The sequence below is a fragment of the Nanorana parkeri genome, unplaced genomic scaffold (assembly GCF_000935625.1).
Source record: "Nanorana parkeri isolate BGI_ZX_2015 unplaced genomic scaffold, ASM93562v1 scaffold2442, whole genome shotgun sequence".
In the NCBI taxonomy this organism is placed as follows: domain Eukaryota; kingdom Metazoa; phylum Chordata; class Amphibia; order Anura; family Dicroglossidae; genus Nanorana; species Nanorana parkeri.
The window spans coordinates 120837-139565 of NW_017308710.1; positions in this window are offsets into that span (position 1 = coordinate 120837).

Sequence of the window (18729 nt, forward strand, 5' to 3'; positions counted from 1 at the left end):
CTGAGTAAATATACGGGGGTCTCTCTTTCTTGTATTTCTATATTGCTTGTATGCTACTTTAAGACTGATAATATACACTTGCAAATCTTTCTTTCGCAGTTGTTGCCATGGAAACAGAAGTTCAGAGTCTGTGACATAGTATATGGACAACCAGATGACAGTTGGCCACCCTTTTCCTGTCATGGAGCAAGAAATAGACCTTTGTGGTCAGAACTGGTCTTAACTGAATATTGATGGGATGGGCTTCTGGAAGTTCCTCAATTCGCTAGTCACATGATGTCACCACCCATTTAACTGCTTACTGACGGATAATAAAGATATGAATCTGATTGGACAAACTATAGGATCACGCCCAGAATACACCTATACATGCCTATATCTTATGCATATTCATGACTATAAATTGTTATATTTGATGTGTTTTTACCAGAAATACTTCCTCTTTGATTCAGCTTACATAAGCCGAGTCATTGTTGTATTTTCCCACAAGAGTGCAAGAATAAAGCACCTATTCTTTTATCAATTTGGACTCACTATCTCATCTAGAAGGTCTTGATTGACGACCCCCTAATCTGACTTAACAATCTATATATAGATATATATATTGTGATGTTCGGTGATATTAGCACATAGGGTGAGCGCTTAAGAATGTAGTCTACTCGCAATATCTTCGGTTTAAAGGCTCGGTAGCCCACTTTTATTCAACACAAAGTTCATATATCCATCTTGGATACCCACGCAGGGGTTGTTCAGCGTAACCTTCATGAAAGGCAACACAAGAATAGCCTCCTGGCTTCCACTTTAAACATTGGCACTTCTGACCCACTGGTCCTCTTTGAAGTGCTGTCCCACACTTGTTGCTGTCCCACACTCCCTCAGGCTCACGGCTCTCCTAGCCTCACCAGTTCTCTCCCAGCCTCCCTGGCTGTCTTAGTGTGCCTCCAGCACACTCATCACCTGACTCCTCTCTGACTTCTGGGGGCGTTCTCCTGACACCTGAACACGGTCTGTTCCTCTTTCCCAGCAGGAGCTAATTCCCCTAGCCAGCATCCTTTCCTTAAGGGTTAAGCACACCTGTTCAATCATCGGGTGCTGGCCACTGCTAAAGCCTGGATCTAGGCCTGAGGATCTCATCTTCCCTCCTGGATCACTATAAAACCTCCCAGTTCCAGGATCTGAAACGTAACCCCCACAAACCGTTGCTTCCTGAAACGTCTCAGCCCATCTGGCTGAGAGTCCCAGGTGATCATAACACCCAGTTCTACAGTGGGATTGCCACACTATACCACAATATATAGTGGTGGGGGGAGGGGGGAGTAGAAGTGTATTAGGCTACATTCACACCTTTATTTTAGGTGCAATTAGGGATTTCTGCATCAAGAATGTGCGTTTTCCTGCAGCAGAAGTCCCTAAATTGGAATTTACAAGTGGCAGCTGTCACCTAAGTTAATGATCAGGTGACAGAAATTACATGTAAACACCTGCACAGCGCATGTAATGATACGTGATATGTTTACATTCAGTATGGAGTCAATCACTCTCCCTGGACGCAATGATTGTGCATCCCAGGAGAGTGTTTTCTAACCACATGTAATATCACATACCATTACATGCGGTATGCAGGCGTTTACATGCAACTGCTGTCACCTAATCATTAACTTGAATGGGTGATAGTTACCGCGTGTAAACACCAGATTAGGGATTTCGGCTGCAGTAGTTTCTGATGCAGGAATCCCTAAATCACACCTAAACCTACAGATATGAATAGGGCCTTATTGTGTGTATATTGGCGCCTGTAGTAACATACCAAATACAGTTATATTTTATTTTTAAGTATGAAATTTGGCAAGCGGCCCCCATGAGAGAAGAAAATTTGTCAAGTGGCCCCAGAGACGGAAGAGGCGGAGGGCAAAGATGGAGAGGGCAAAGATGGAGAGGGCAAAGATGGAGAGGGCAAAGATGGAGAGGGCAAAGATGGAGAGGGCAAAGACACCGACGGAGGAGGCGTTGCCGGAGCTCCAGTCGGGCGGCGAAGATGACAAGAAGGCTGTGTTGGGTGCGGATGATGAGGAGGCCGTCCAGTCGGGCACCAAGGAGGCCGTGTTCCAAAGAGGTCAGGCCATGCAAGGTAAGAGGACTGGGTTGTCAGAGCCCAGCATAGATTCTGCACAGCAAGTACATATATTTTAGTCAATACATATAAAAAAGAAACAGAGAAGGCATGTCGGACTTTAATGGCACCCAAAACTTAGGTCAGTTTAAAAATTATTTTTATTAGAACATTTAAAAAGAGGTTTTTTTCTATTATGATGCACTTGTAGTTTCCACTTTTATATTTTGTATCTAATAAAATAAAATGATATTTTTATTTAGGTAATTGTATAATTCATTAGACTTGTCGCTTGGTGCAATTAAAGCCCCACTTTTCTTTCCTCATCTTTTTGACCAATACAGGGGTGTGGCACCAAACACTCAGGATCTGTTCACCAAAACCTTTTTTTTTCCTTTTGTATTAGAACATTTAGCTTGAAAGGACATGTACATAAAATACAAACATGTGTGACAATATTTTACCTACAAGTTGCACCGGCCTCAGAAATAGTCTATTTCCACTCGGACATCTATCATCTGTGTGGTTCAATGCATAACATAATCCCAATAAATATTGTAAAAATACATACAGTTCATGAGTATACACTGTTTGTTCAGATTGTCTGTAGAGGATACCAAAAATGCAACGCATTTACAGATAGTTATGATTTACTGCTTCATCGGGAGATTCTCATGCGGTAAATACAGGTAAATTTTCAGTACTTACAGAATCCCAAGAGCTAATAATACCCAGATCCACTTACACCTCACCACTCTATCATAGAATCCAAAATAATTGAACATTAGGGGCTTTATTAGGCGTCAGGCAGAAACTTATTTTTTTGATAAAATATACAATTAAATCAATATTCACAGTGATCCAATGCCCATGAAACTCACACTAGAATAGACCGTTTCTTACTTAACGTTGCAGCTCTGCGTGCCACTGTCTCCTCAGAAATTACTCCCATTACCTGCTCTGATCATGCCCCCATAGCGCTTTCTGTTTGTTTGTTTCCTCCCCGGTAAAATCTTATAACTGGCGTCTAAATGACTGGCTCCTCAAAAATGACACAACCAAGTCCCAACTGGAAGCATCCCTGCTTGACTATTTTTCCTTGAACGAAGGCACTGTGGACCTCTCTAGTACTCTGTGGGAGGCCCACAAAGCAGTTATGCGAGGTCGTTGCATAGCCCTCTCCAGCAAGCTTAAACGTGATTCACAGCTTCAACGCACGTCTCTGGATGCCCAGCTAGGGGCCCTTCAACGGCGGTTAGCATCTACCCCCTCTCTCTATCTACGTCGGCATATTTGGTTTCAATTGCAACAATTAGATATGTCAGTCGTGGAAAAATCGATGCTCTCAGTTAAACAGAAATTTTACGAAAGAGGTAATAAGGCCCACACTATGCTAGCCCATAAGCTTAAAGCAGATCAGGCTCAAAATTCTATTCATTCTATTAGGGATACTAAGGGTGTTGAACAGTTTAGCCCTGATAAGGTGGCCTCCATTTTCCATGCTTACTACACTCATAGTAAGCACAGAATGTCAGTCAGTTTTTTTTAGGAGAAATGGAGAACTATTCAGAACAGAGTCAAAAAGGAAAAGAAAAAGGAAAAGAACCAGAAAGAGGCAACATAAAAAGACAGGAAGGATACCAAGAACAAAAGATGGGAACAAGACTAAGGAATCGTCGGAAATAGAGACAATTCACACTTATGGCCAAACATCAGAAATTAACAATATCGTTAACCTGACAAAAAAAATAAATAGCATACCCAAATTTGGCAATAGCGATGCTTTAAAAGCATTTACAGCTCATCAGTTTAGTGTTATCAGTGATTGATGACCCTAAAATTATTACTCTCACTGCGATGTTCGTGGCAATATGTAACATGTGTGGTGTAATGGGCGCAATCGTCATTTTCGCAGGTATGCACACCTGACACATGTTTACATGCGTGTATGTAGGTGTCGGGACTTTAAAAAAAAAAAATGTAATTCTTTTTTATGCACGAGTGGGCGGGACTAACAGGACGTGTATACACGCCCAGTTACATCCAAGAAGCTCCCGGCGGGCCGTGTATACACAACGGCTGGCAGGGAGGTAGTTAATAACCCAATTTGGTTCCGGCTGGAACATGTTAAAACACACTTTAAATAAGCATTGGCATGTTTTACAACTATGCCCCATATTACGCAATATAGTGGACCCTTACCCCCAAATGACAGCACAGAGAGCACGCAATCTACAAGATCAATTAGTGAGCTCGGAATTCAGGCCCAGCATTAATGAGACCTGGCTATCCAAAAGAGGTAGAACAAAGGGAATGTTCATTTGCGGGAAATGTCAGATCGTGCACAAATCAAAAGAATTCTCTAACACAGAAGGCACTAAAACATTCAATATTCTCCAATGTATAAACTGTAACACTACCAGAGTTATTTATCAACTTGAATGCCCGTGTAAAAAACTTTACATTGGAAAAACTAAGAGACAATTAAGGGATATCAAAAATAAAGACAAAGAGAGCCCTTTAGCACAGCACTTTACCAAATATAATGATGGTCTAGCAACAGGGTTGAAAGTCAAAGGGATTTATGCACTCAATTTACCAGCACGCAGAGGGGATTACAACACGCTACTCCTCCAAAAAGAGAAAATGTGGATCTACAAACTAAACACAATGGCACCCTATGGCCTAAAGCTATGAGCTGTGTTTGAGCCTATTCCTGATCTTCCTGTTTTTTTTTCTTCCAGGGGAAGAAGTCCTAAGCGTCAGCACAAAAAAGCTTCCAGAAAATCTTCAAGGTCCCGCCATGGTCATTCTGACAGCCCAGATCATCGGGAGTCATTAATAGGCTCTCAGCGGGGAGTAAGGTCTCATTCACCGCGTTTGGGCAGATCCATTTGCCCGCAGTTAGGGCAGTGTTGGCCCTGTGGGGCTCAGGCTATGACGGGAAAGCTGGTTTGTGAGACCTGTTTTGGGATATGACAGGAGGAAAGGAGTCAGAAGCAAAGGAAATCCATATTTTTATCCAAGAGACAGTGGAAAAAAGTATGCAGCAGTTTTTTGATGACAAAAAAAAAATCAGCGGAAGCCTCTACTTTGGGGTTACATCGGAGGTCACGCTACTCTTCACCTGCCCCTTCAGAGGTTCAGCTCTCAGATTCTGAGGAGGTTTCTGAGGAACCTGCAGTGTTTGGGTTTGCTCTAGTACCGCCATTTGTTAAAGCGGTAAAAGAGGCAAATTGATTGGAAGGAAAATGAGAAAGTATTATCCATCTTTGAAGAAAGAGCTGCCAACCTTCCCACTGATATTTGAAATCAAGGAGATGATTGAGGAGGAGTGGACAAGGCCTGATGAACGGGTTTCTATCCATAACAGAGTGTCCAAGCTCTATCCTGTAAAAGCTTCAGATTCTGAATTTTGGGATTTCCTCCCCAAAAGGTCAATGCTGCTTTGCATGTAGCCCTTCCGCTGGATGATTCGGTGACATTCAGGGATCTGATGGACCGCAGGGTGGACACAGACCTTGAAAGGATTTATACTACGACGGGAGCGGCCTGCAAATCCTCGGTGGCTCTCACATCAGTATCCAGGGCCCTTAGGGCTTGGATTAGAAACGTGGACTCTGCTTTAAAGTCAGAGGTGGATTAAGAGGCCATCATCACAGCTTTGGAGGAATTACAGTTATCAGCAGAATTTGTCGCAGAAGCAGCGGTAGATATGGTCAGGTTATCGGCACATTTGATGTCCTGATCGGTGACAGCAAGACAGGCTCTGTGGTTGAAGCATTGGATGGCTGATGCGGCATCAAAGCAAGGCCTTTGTTCTATTCCATTTACGGGGAAATCGCTTTTTGGGAAAATTCTGGAATAGGCGATACAGCATGTTACTGGTGAAAAATCAGGCCTCCTTCCCCAAGATAGAAGAAGGGCTCCGTCCTTTAAAGGAGGAAGGAAAGGATATTGTGAAAATTTTCGTGATGTCCGTTCGTACAAGCCGGGGAGAGAGTACACCAGGTCGTCTTGGAGAGGGACTCAAAGTACCTTTTTTAGAGCCGGCAAAGCCACACCTGATCAGGCAGGAAAGGCTGTGGATAAGTCCTTCTGAGTGCCTGCCCACCCCGTCCCCCCTGTGGAAGCAAGGTTAGCCTTGTTCGGGAGGGTCTAGGAGGACGAGATAGACAATGCCTGGGTCAAGGGCATAGTTCTCAGGGGCTACCGTCTGGAGTTCAAGCACTCGCTTCCCTTGAGGTTTTTTGAGAAAACAGTTTTATCCTCCCATCGAGAAAGACATCAGGCGCTGATTTCCTATGTAGAAGAATTGTTAGACTCAAAAGCCATCTGTCCTGTTCCGGCTTCAGAGAGAGGGGGGAGTTTATTCTCCCATTTAGTTCGAAAAGCCTCTGAGGACTTTCCTCAAAGTCCTGTATTTTCAGATGGAATCTCTGCAGACGATTATATCTGTAGTTCAGAAGGGAGATTGGCTTCTATCCATAGATCTGTCAGAAGCTTATCTGCATGTCCCGGTGGCCGAGATTCACCAGAAGTATTTGAGATTCGCAATGCAGGGACTGAATTTTCAATTCAGGTGTCTCCCTTTTGTTCTGACCACTGCCACTCGAACCTTCACAAAAGTTCTTGTATCTCTGGTGGCGCTACTTCGCCTTCAGGGTGTTTGTCTTCACCATTATTTAGAAGACCTCTTAGTTCTCACAAGCTCAAAGGGTACCCTAATTCAGCATGGGAACATGGTCCTAACAACACTTGAGCACTTTGGATGGTTGGTGAATTACCAAAAAAGTCAGCTGAGGCCAGCACAATCTCTCCGTTACCTGGGGGTGATTTTCGACACGCAGATGAACACAGTTCTGTTAGCGCAAGACAAGATTTTCCATATCCAAAAGGCAAGCTTGTCAGTTGAGGCAGAAGATGTCGGTGCAACCAGGTGCTGAGCGTCCTGGGAATACTGAACTCTGAACTATCCCAGTGGTTCCTTGGGCTCATTGGCACTTACGCAGTCTCCAGTTTTGTTTTCTCTAGCAATGGGACAGAGGCTCCCTTCGGCAGACTATCCTTCTTCCCAAAGTGATCAGGAGTTCTCTCAAGTGGTGGACATCCAAGAAGAATCTCTCTCTGGGCAAACCCCTCAATCCTGGAGACTGGATCATTGTTACGTCAGATGCCAGTCTCCAGAGTTGGGGGGCTCATTGTCAGGGAGTCGAGGTTCAAGGTCATTGGCAGAAAGTTTTATCGAGGGCATCCAATCACCTGGAGTTGTTAGCAGCCTTCGAGGCTTTGAAGGCTTTCCGACCAGCCATCTCTGGTTGTCAAGATGCTTCTAGACAACAGGACGGTGGTGGCCTATCAGGCCCATCAAGCAGGTACACGGAGCCTTTTTCTACTGCAAATAGCGGAAAATATTTTTCAGTGGGCGGAGGCCAATCTTCTAGATTTAACAGCAGCATACCTTCCCGGGAGTGCAGAATGCCCTGGCAGACTCCTTGAGTCATAATTTTCCCAGTCATGGGGAGTGGAAACGGAACAGCAAATATCTTCAGCAGATTTTCTGCACTTTGGGGAACCCTAGAAGTAGACCTCATGGTGAATCAAATGCTCAGTGTCAACATTTCTTCTCCTGGTTCCTTTGTCCTCAGGTGATAGGGCAGGATGCCCTTCTGTATCCATGGAACTTTTCTCTGGCCTATGTGTTTCCCACTGTGGGACTCATTCCTTGGGTGTTGCAGAAGATCCGGTGGGAGAAGGGCTATGCTATTGCCATCCTGCCGTGTTGGCCAAGGAGGACCTGGTACCCACTCCTGCAACATCTTTCGAGAGAACCTCCAATCGCACTGCCGGTGTCCAGGAATGTGCTAACATAGGATCAAGTTTTCCATCCAAATCCGAAAAGGCTAAATTTGATGGCCTGGTGCTTGAACGGTGGAAGTTAGAGGTCCAAGATTTGCCTGCGGCGGTGATTGAGACTTTGGTAAAATCTTGCAAACCTTCCACTAAGTCAGCCTACTTCAGAGAGTATGGAGAAAGTTTTTGATCTCAGCAAGAAGAGGGGGTTTGATCCCCTGAAGCCGGGAATGGCGAACATTTTAGTATTTTTGCAGGAAGGGCTTGAGTTAGGTCTTGCTTACCGTACCCTTAAGATAATACAGCAATTTTAACTTTAGAAAAATGCACCTCCCCTCATCATCATTGATGGCCTGAATCTCTGACACCTGTAGAGTGGAGTGTAACCCAAACTACACCCCCTTATATTCCTGTATGGGATTATTACTCATATATACCACGTGTCATAGGAGAAACAGGGAGTCATTGAGCAAGCCGGGGCTTTGGGAGAAGGCTGAAAAGCAGCCAGTGAGAGAGGTATGCACAGAAGGGGTGTGTGTGGCTGAAGACCGAGAGAACTGCTGTCCAAGTGTCCTGCGAAGTGTCCTATGTCATCACACCAGTAGCAGTGTATGAGGGCAGGGGGCTGCTGAGCAGATCAATCCACAAAAGCAGGAGTGGTGGTGTGTGAAGAGAACAGCAGCAGGGGTGAGAGAAAAAAAAGTAAAGGGGGGTTCGACTGCAAGGAAACACACATACACAGCAGAGAGAGTTTGTCAAGTGGAAGAGAACACAGAACATTTTTCTCCTCAGTATACACTCAGGAACAAGTCGGGTTTAATGGAGATAAGAATGAGTAGCTCAGTGTGTAAGATACCACAGTGGTTGTCAGTAACCGGGGTTCAACAAAGACTTAAAAAACTTAATGCAAATAAATCCTTAGGACCAGATAACCTGCACCCCAAGGTTCTTAAATAACTTATAGGTTATAGCGAGACCATTATTCCTCATTTTCAAGGACTCCATAATGACTGGAAGGGTCAATATGCCAATCTGGAAACTACAGACCAGTCAGTCTAACATCAATAGTATGTAAACTTTTAGAGGGAATGATAAAGAACTATTTCATGGATTTTGTTTGCGACAATGGTATAATAAATGATAATCAGCACGGATTTAGGAAGCACTGCTCTTGTCAGACCAACCTACTAACATTCTATGAAGAGGCGAGTAGAGATCTGGATGGAGGGAGGCCAGTGGATGTAGTATATCTGAATTTTTCCAAAGCTTTTGACACTGTACAACATAAACGCTTAATACACAAGCTGAGATCTATGGGCATAGAGGAAATTGTGTTTACATGGATAGAGAACTGGGTACAGGAATGTGTAAAGAGAGTATTGATAAATTACTCTTTTTCAGATTGGTCTAAGGTCGAGAGTGGCGTGCCTCAGGGTTCTGTGCAAGGCCCTATACTATTTATTTTTTTGTTTTAAAGTTTTTATTGAATTTTAACATTGTATATCATGCAAAGTACAGTAAACAATACTATCCGGGGCCAGGGAGTGGTGGGCATAGTTTATCCATGGTTGCCAGACTTTCGTGAAGGCTTTATTGGTATCTGAAAGGATGCTGGTCAGTTTCTCATTCAGACAGAAAAAGTCTATCCGCCGTGTACCCTCACTGAATGGTACAAACTGCTTTTTCCAGGCTGAAGCAATAGTTTGCTTAGCTGCCAGAAGTACATGTGTGGCTAGGCGGTGTTGGTTTTTAGTGAGAAGCGGGGATTTGAGGTATAGCAGGGCCAGCCATGGGTCCTTGCAAAGATTTAATGAGAACAATCTGTCCAGCAGATGAAAGACTCTTGACCAGAATGTGGCATAGGACAGGTCCATCATGTGTGGAGGACATCTCCCTGTGATAGACAGCCTCTAAAGCAGGTTGGTGAGTGAGAGTGGTGAAGATGGGCTAATCTGGACGGCACCAGGTACCACCGTGTGGGAGACTTAAAGGCAGTTTAAAGTGAGGATACATTAATTGAGCAGGTGGCCATGGAGGTCCAGATGTGTTGCCAATTTTCTGGTGATTGTGTTGCTGTGAGGTCCCGCTCCCATCTAGTAACATAAGTATGTCTGGAAGGGGAGGTCAGTGCGTTAAGGTGGGAGTAAATCTGTGAGACCAGTTTAGGGCTGTAAGGGTTACGTTAACATGTATGTTCAAACACAGTGAGACACATCCGGGTGGAGGACTGTGTGAGTGAGGAGGCAACCCAGTGTCGAAGTTGAAGATACCTGCAGTATTCAGTGGAAGGGGCTCCCATCTTGTCCTTGAAATAGTCCCATTGGCGGATTGACCCGTCCTCCAGCAGGTCATAGAGGTATGTCAGCCCTTTGGAAGTCCACCATGTGAATGCAAGGGGGGAGTCAAGACCCGGGGAAAATAAAGGGTTGCCCAGTATGGTAAATAGTGGAAGGTGTGGAGACTGAAGGTTACTGGAAAATCTGGTGTAGTCCCATAGGGTGAAGGTGTGTGTCAATATGGGGTTCATAGAGGGAGGGCAGAGTCTGGGGGGTAACCAGGGTAAGGAGCATAGGGAGTGTGGTGAGCAAGACATTGCTTCCAGATCTACCCATAGTGGGTTACAAGGGGGTTGAAAAAGACTGACTATTGGGGTAATGCGCGCCGCTAGGTAGTATTTATGGAAGTGGGGGAGGCCTAGGTCGCCATCACTTTTATGGGCATGTAATGTGAACCTAGACACCCTGGGGCGTCCTGTACCCCAGACAAACGACACAACCTGAGCCTGCAATCGCTCGGGGGGACAGGTATGGGCAAAGTGCGGAAAAGGTATAGTAGTTTAGGAAGAATAGTCATTTTGACTGCATTGATTTTGCCAATCCAGGAAATGTTGTGTCGTGTCCAGGAGGAAAGAGGTCTCTAAAGATTAAGGGCCCTAAAGATTGGAGGGTAATTGTTAGCATAGAGAGTATGGTAGGCATTGGAGATATTAACTCCAAGATACTTTAGGTGGGAAGTGTGCCATTTAAATTGGAAATTGTGGCTCAGATCAGTTACCTGCTGAGGTGCCAGTGTGATGTTGAGCGTGCAGGATTTATCTTTATTAACCGTTAGATTGAAGCTTGCCTATAAAGGTACAAAGCCCACTTGGTCACGATGTATTAGGTTGGGTAAGATCATGCGGGTGGCCAGTATCTTAGCAAGTAATTTGACGTTGATGTTCAATAATGAAATGGGTCTGTAATTGTGGGGATCAAGGGCATCTTTATCGGGCTTAGGGATCATAACTATATGGGCCAGCAGGGAAGAGGGGTGGAGGTTATTTAGAAGCTTTAGGAAGTTAAACATGGCTGCTAAATGAGGGGCTAAGGTGTCTGAATATTTTTTATAGTATAGGGCCGAGAACCCATCTGGGTCGGGTGTTTTAGAGGGTTTGAGGGATTTGATGGCCAGGATGACCTCCGTGGGGGTAATGTCCTGGGCCATAAGAGAACTCATATTCTCTGTGAGTGGGGGCAAGGAAACGTCAGCAAATAATGTTTCAGCCTGGTGTGGCTGGAAAGTTGAAGGTTTACCATACAGTTTAGAGAGGATGGAGGTGAAGCGGTCAAGGATGGTGGATGGGTTTGCTGTTATGGTGCCATTAGGAAGACGGAACCTGACCGGGTGGCTGGTCCTCAATTTGAATTTAAGCATGTCGGCCAGAAGAGGGCCAGGTTTGTTGGCACACGCATAGAATGTGCGTCTAGTCCAGCGGAGCTGTTTTTCCGCTGAGTTGTTCAGGAGAAGGTTCAGTTCCATCCGAACCGAGTCTATCTCTTTCCGTAAGGAGACCGAGGGGGCAGTGTCCCAGTCAGACTCGAGCTCTGCCAATAGTGAGGTCCGACACCCTTCTGTTCCTTTACCTCTTTTGTCGGGAGACCAAACTGATGAGCTCACCCCGCAGTCACTTTATGGGCTTCCCAGACAGATATCGGGGAAGTGACTGACTGCGTGTTTTCTGCAAAAAAGCGGGATAGGCACAGTTGGATATGTTGGGCAGAGTCAGCGAATTAGAGAAGGGAATTGTTCAGTCTCCAGTGGAATTGGGAGGAGGTAGGAAAGAGGGATATGCAAATGAGGGACACTGGGGAGTGGTCTGACCAAGAGGCTGAAAGAATACAGGCGTCTGTGACGGAGGGGAGAAAATTAGGTTGTATAAAGATGTGGTCTATACGGGAGGAATTGGCGTGGGGGTGGGAGTAGACCGTGTAATCTCTAGTGGTTGGGTGGCGGTCCCCCCAGACGTCAATCAGGTTATGCTCGTTTAGTAGCGTGTGGAAGAGGGGGGACAGGGTGGGGGTAGGTTGGGTGTGGGTAGGAGGTGTATTGAAACCAGATTTGTCAAGTTTGGTGTCAAGGACAAGGTTCGAATCCCCATCCATTATCAGGGTACCCAGTTTATGTTTGTCAACCACTGTCAGTAAATGAGAAAAAAAAGCGAGTTTGATGCGTGTTAGGTGCGTAATAGGTGACCAGGGTTACTTCAACATCTGTGGGGTCCGCTATTTCGAGGGTGCATACAAATGGGGTGTTTATGTGGAAGGCAATGAGGACGCCTTTTTTTTCACTAAACGTGGCTTGAAATATTTGCGGATACTTTTTATGGAAATCTGTTAGGTGCGAGGATGTGGAGAATTTTGTTTCCTGCAAACATATTATGTTGGCCTGGTGGGAAGAGAATTAAAAGCCAGTCTACATTTGCGAGGAGTCGAGACCCTGTACATTATGTGAGATCATTTTAAGGGATTGTCTTGTCATAGTTGTAGTAGTGTGGGGTGAGCAAACTTAGTGGTAGCGCCCGTAAGGCTGTTTAGGTGGAGGGGGATCTTCCAGACAAAGAGCAGTGCCAGTGGGGGGAAGAAAGGTATGAAGGAAGAGAAGGGAGAATGGAGAGATGGTGTAGTTGGAAAACCAAAGAGTAATAACAATCCAAGTCAGCATCAGCGCTGAGCAATGGTAAGAAATGCACGATAGCATTTCAATAAACGTGGAGGTACCCTGTCCACCCGGGCCTGGAGGGCGTAACTAATAGCGAACCTTAATATAGTGATCATCCTCGGGAGGGGGAGAAGGAAGGGGAGGGGGGAGGAAGGGGAGGGAACGGGGTGTGGGATGGGAGGGGGGCAAGAGGGAGAGGAGTAGAAGATTGGGGATCCGTCACTATGGAACATAAAATGTAATTTCAAAGACATGTAAACGTGTCAGGGACGTACTCAGCCACGGCGCCTGGGCCGCAGACCCCGGCCCCTCTTCCAGCTCAGACGTCACATCGCGCTCCCTGGGCTGCCGAGCGTAGCTCCGCCCACGGACGCCGGCTCCCTCGGTAAAAGCGAGGGAGATTCAATTGCTCAGCGTTCAGTCAATGGAGACTGTACGTAGAGCAATATCTCTCATACCCGCCTGCTGAACTGCCCGCATATCTCCGCTTACCAGCTTCATACTTCACAGGAGTAAGGAAGGAAAGAGCCTGATCACCCCTGCACCTTTCCACTCAGGACTGTGGCAACAATCCTCTGCTACCAAACATCTTAAAACCGCAAGTAACTGGTTACAGGCACTGTGTATATTGCTCAGCTTGATTGTACCGCCATCTGCTGGCACGAACTGTATTACAACCTCCTATGCAATCTCCTTCCAACACTGTTACACTGTACTTATGCTCACATACCTTACAGGCTACTTCATGGAGTTGTAATTAGTAGAGATTGGTGCAAACCTATCCGTAATCCTCACCTATGTGTTTAATATTGTGGGGACTTAAAGTGACATTAAACCCTCAGATTTTTTAACATAAACCAATACTGTAATGTGTGCCTTATTGTAATCCATGGTAGTTTCCCTTCTCTTTGCTGCTCTTCCTTTTAAATCCTCATGTCTTCTCATGCTTGGGGAGAACTTCCTTTTGCAGCTCAGTGCCTCTTCCTGTAGTGCTGGCTCAGGTTGCAAACTTACACACAGACACCATGTAGCCATTCTAGAGACAAGGCAGTCTGCTGCAAAACAGAAGTTCTGCAGAGCATGAGAAGACATGAGGATTTAAAAAGGAAGAGCAGCAAAGAGAAGGGAAACAACCATGGATTACAGTAAGGCACACATTCAAGTATTGTTTTATGTTAAAAAATCTGAGGGTTTAATGTCACTTTAATTGATTACCCTTGTACGCTGGAATACATTGGTAGTTTCTTTTGTTTACTGGTGGTATATGATGTTTGTGGGAGCTGCGCCCCCTCACCACACCTAAGAGAGTTATAGCAGTGTCCCCAGCCTGAACCACCTCCTACTCAGAGTGGGCTGTGCTCTGAGATCCATAGTTGAACTCCATAAGCAGTGGGTGGAGTATTACAGTCAGAATAAACTAGTAAAAAATACAACACTATAGTCGTGTAGCTGACCCTGGTCCCTGAGCCCAGGAGCAATCAGCGCCATCGAACCTCAATGGCGAGGGTTGCAGCAGACGGGTGGCTAGGAGCAGGGTGAGGCCTACGGGATGGCTATGTGAGGCCTAAATATTAGCATTTAGGATAACAAAATGAATAATATTTAGAGAAACAGTGACAGCGTCAACTATGGATTTGTAGAACAATGAAGCAGTTCTCTCGGCGGAAATACCCCCAAACCGTAGGTAAGTTCTGTTTACCCTCTTGGGGCCTAGGGCGCGATGCACGCGGTCCATCTCAAGACGTTCTATCGGAAACCCTGGGAGTAGTTCCTGAAAATGGCCGTGACGGTGAACGTCAGGTCTTCCACATGTTCAGGCACCCCGCGAATGTGAAGGTTACCCCTGTGATTTCTGTTTTCTAGATCTTCAAGCTTAAGCAAGGCTATAGCAAGGTCAGACTTTACAGTGTGCAAGTCTTCCTCATGGGAATCAATCACTGTAACAATGTCATCTACCTTGTACTCATGGATCCTGGATCCCAGCTCCCTGATGTCTTTGGACAGGTGTGATGCTAGTTTGTCCGTTGCAGTCTTCAGTTCCCTCTGCAGGAGTAGTTTAAATTTGTCCAGAAACGCAGCGTCTCTAACCTCACTCTCCTGGTGCACCGCCAGAGGCTGAGAGGGGAAGCTATCGTTAGATGAGTCTTTCGCCGACTCAAGCAGTTCCGGTGAGCGGCCGGCTGGCGAGGCCAGAGCGGTCACCATCTTGGGATCAGGCCGCGATTTGTAGGATGTGCCTGGCGTCTTCTGTTGAGAGCGGGCTGCCGGGGGATTTTTCCCCATGGCGATTCCGATGGGTCAGGGAAGATAGGAGCCGAGTTGTGGGAGCAGGTAGGGGGTGAGGCGATCGTTGTTATAGCGGTCACACGCCCAGGTGGTGCGGAGCCAATCTAGCAGGCAACCATGCTGTTCGGCTGCTCGCTAGCGCCCCCGGCCCCCATACTATTTAACATGTTTATTAATTATATCAGGGAGCGTGTTATTAGTCAGGTTTCTGTGTTTGCTGACAATACTAAAATCGGGAGGGTAATAGACACAGACTGTTGATAAATATAAAGTAATGCATTTTGGGGTTAAAAATAGGCAAGAGGAATAAACATTAATGGGTACTCCACTAGAGAAGTCGGAAATGGAAAGAGATTTGGGGGTCATAGTAGAACACAGATTGAATAATAGCTTGCAATGCCAGGCTAGGGAAACAAAGCGAGCATAGTACTACTGTCTTAAATTAGAAAGGGAATGTGCTGTAGAGACAAAGCATTCATTTTGCCACTTTACAGATCACTGGTTCTGCCTCATCTAGAGTATGCGGTCCAGTTTTGTTCACCAATCCACAGAAAGGATGTCCTTGAGCTGGAGAGAGTCCAGAGAAGGGCAACAAATCTAATTAGGGGATTGGAGGACCAAAGCTATGAGACAAGGCTACTACACCTAAACTTGTTCACGCTAAAAGTGAGCCGTTTAGGAGGGGACATGATTTTGATGTACAAAATGTTTTAGTAGTGATGGCAACATCAGCAATAAACTTTTTACAGTAAACTCCATAACAAAGACTAGAGGCCACCACCTAACATTGGTGGGGAAAAGATATAACCACAAAGGGCGTAGGGGCTTCTTTTCAGTTACAGCAGTTAAAGTCTGGAACTTGCTGCCACAAGCAGTGGTATCAGCTGAGAGTATTGAATCATTCAAAAAGCATTTAGACACCTTCTTTAGAGACCGTAACATACATATACAGGTGAAACTCGAATAATTAGAATATCGTGCAAAGTTCATTTATTTCACTAATGCAACTTAAAAGGTGAAACTAATATATGAGATAGACTCATTACATGCAAAGCAAGATAATTCAAGCCGTGATTTGTCATAATTGTGATGATTATGGCTTACAGCTCATGAAAACCCCAAGAACCCCAAATCCACAACCTCAAAAAAGTAGATTACATGCAATCAATAAAACAAGGATTGTACATAGAACAATATCGGACCTCTGAAAAGTACAAGCATGCATATGTACTCAGTACTTGGTTTGTATATATATACAGAATCTCACAGAAGTGAGTACACCCCTCACATTTTTGTAAATATTTTATTATATAATTTCATGTGATGACACGGAAGAAATTACACTTTGCTACAATGTAAAGTATTGAATGTACAGCTTGTATATCAGTGTACATTTGCTGTCCCCTCCAAATAACTCAACACACAGCCATTCATGTCTAAACCGCTGGCAACAAAAGTGAGTACACCCCTAAGTGAAAATGTCCAAATTGGGCCCAATTAGCCAATTTCCGGTGTCATGTGAATTGTTAGTGTTACAAGGCCTCAGGTGTGAATGAGGAGCAGGTGTGTTAAATTTGGTGTTATCGCTCTCACTCTCTTATACTGGTCACTGGAAGTTCAACATTGCACCTCATGGCAATGAACTCTCTGAGGATCTGAAAAAAAGAATTGTTGTTCTACATAAAGATGGCCTAGGCCAGGGGTGCCCATTAGGTAGATCGTGATCTACCAGTAGCTCTCAAAGCTGATGCGGGTAGATCACGAAGGGTGTGAATGGTGGCCCCTTTATACCATTTTAGTATATTTATTTGGCTGTGCACACATGATTACCTATTAACTTTAGTCTGATGAGCCCAGCTCCCTGACACCTTTCTGGTGCATTCTGGTCGATGAAGTGCTATGCATTACATCAAAAGAATATTAGTTTACACAGCCTGTTGCAAAATACAGCAAGGTGAGCCAGAAGAGAGAGCAGGAAGAGACAGACAGGAGAGAGAGAGGAGTGACAGCCAGGAAAGAGAGAGAGGAGAGACAGCCAGGGGAGAGAGCAAGAGAGCGAAGAGAGACAGCTAGTAGAGAAAATGAGGAATGACAGCCAGAAGGGAGAGAGAGAGGAAAGACAGCTAGGAGAGAGAGGAGAGACAGCCATGAGAAAGAGCATGCAGAGACAGCCAGGAGAGCTAGGATAGACAGCCAGGAGAGAGAGACTGAGGGAGGTTTTTTTTCCGTTGGTAGATGTCATGTAGCTCGTCATTTGAAAAGTAGATCTTAACACAAAAATTTTGGGCACCCCTGGCCTAGGCTATAAGAAGATTGCCAAGACCCTGAAACTGAGGTGGCCAAGTCCATACAGCGGTTTAACAGGACAGGTTCCACTCAGAACAGGCCTCGCCATGGTCGACCAAAGAAGTTGAGTGCACGTGCTCAGCGTCATATCCAGAGGTTGTCTTTGGGAAATAGATGTATGAGTGCTGCCAGCATTGCTGCAGAGGTTGAAGGGGTGGGGGGGTCAGCCTGTCAGTGCTGAGACCATACGCCGCACACTGCATCAAATTGGTCTGCATGGCTGTCGTCCCAGAAGGAAACCTCTTCTAACAGTTGCTGAAGACAACAGTTTGCTGAAGACAAGCAGACTAAGGGCATGGCTTACTGAAACCATGTCCTGTGGTCTGATGAGACCAAGATAAACTTATTTGGTTCAGATGGTGTCAAGCGTGTGTCGGCAACCAGGTGAGGAGTACAAAGACAAGTGTGTCTTGCCTACAGTCAAGCATGGTGGTGAGAGTGTCATGGTCTGGGGCTGCATGAGTGCTGCCGGCACTGGGGAGCTATAGTTCATTGAGATCAAAAAAGTAGATTACATGCAATCAATAAAACAAGGATTGTACATAGAACAATATCGGACCTCTGAAAAGTACAAGCATGCATATGTACTCAGTACTTGGTTTGTATATATATACAGAATCTCACAGAAGTTACTTTTAATTTCATGTGATGACACGGAAGAAATTACACTTTGCTACAATGTAAAGTATTGAATGTACAGCTTGTATATCAGTGTACATTTGCTGTCCCCTCCAAATAACTCAACACACAGCCATTCATGTCTAAACCGCTGGCAACAAAAGTGAGTACACCCCTAAGTGAAAATGTCCAAATTGGGCCCAATTAGCCAATTTCCGGTGTCATGTGAATTGTTAGTGTTACAAGGCCTCAGGTGTGAATGAGGAGCAGGTGTGTTAAATTTGGTGTTATCGCTCTCACTCTCTTATACTGGTCACTGGAAGTTCAACATTGCACCTCATGGCAATGAACTCTCTGAGGATCTGAAAAAAAGAATTGTTGTTCTACATAAAGATGGCCTAGGCCAGGGGTGCCCATTAGGTAGATCGTGATCTACCAGTAGCTCTCAAAGCTGATGCGGGTAGATCACGAAGGGTGTGAATGGTGGCCCCTTTATACCATTTTAGTATATTTATTTGGCTGTGCACACATGATTACCT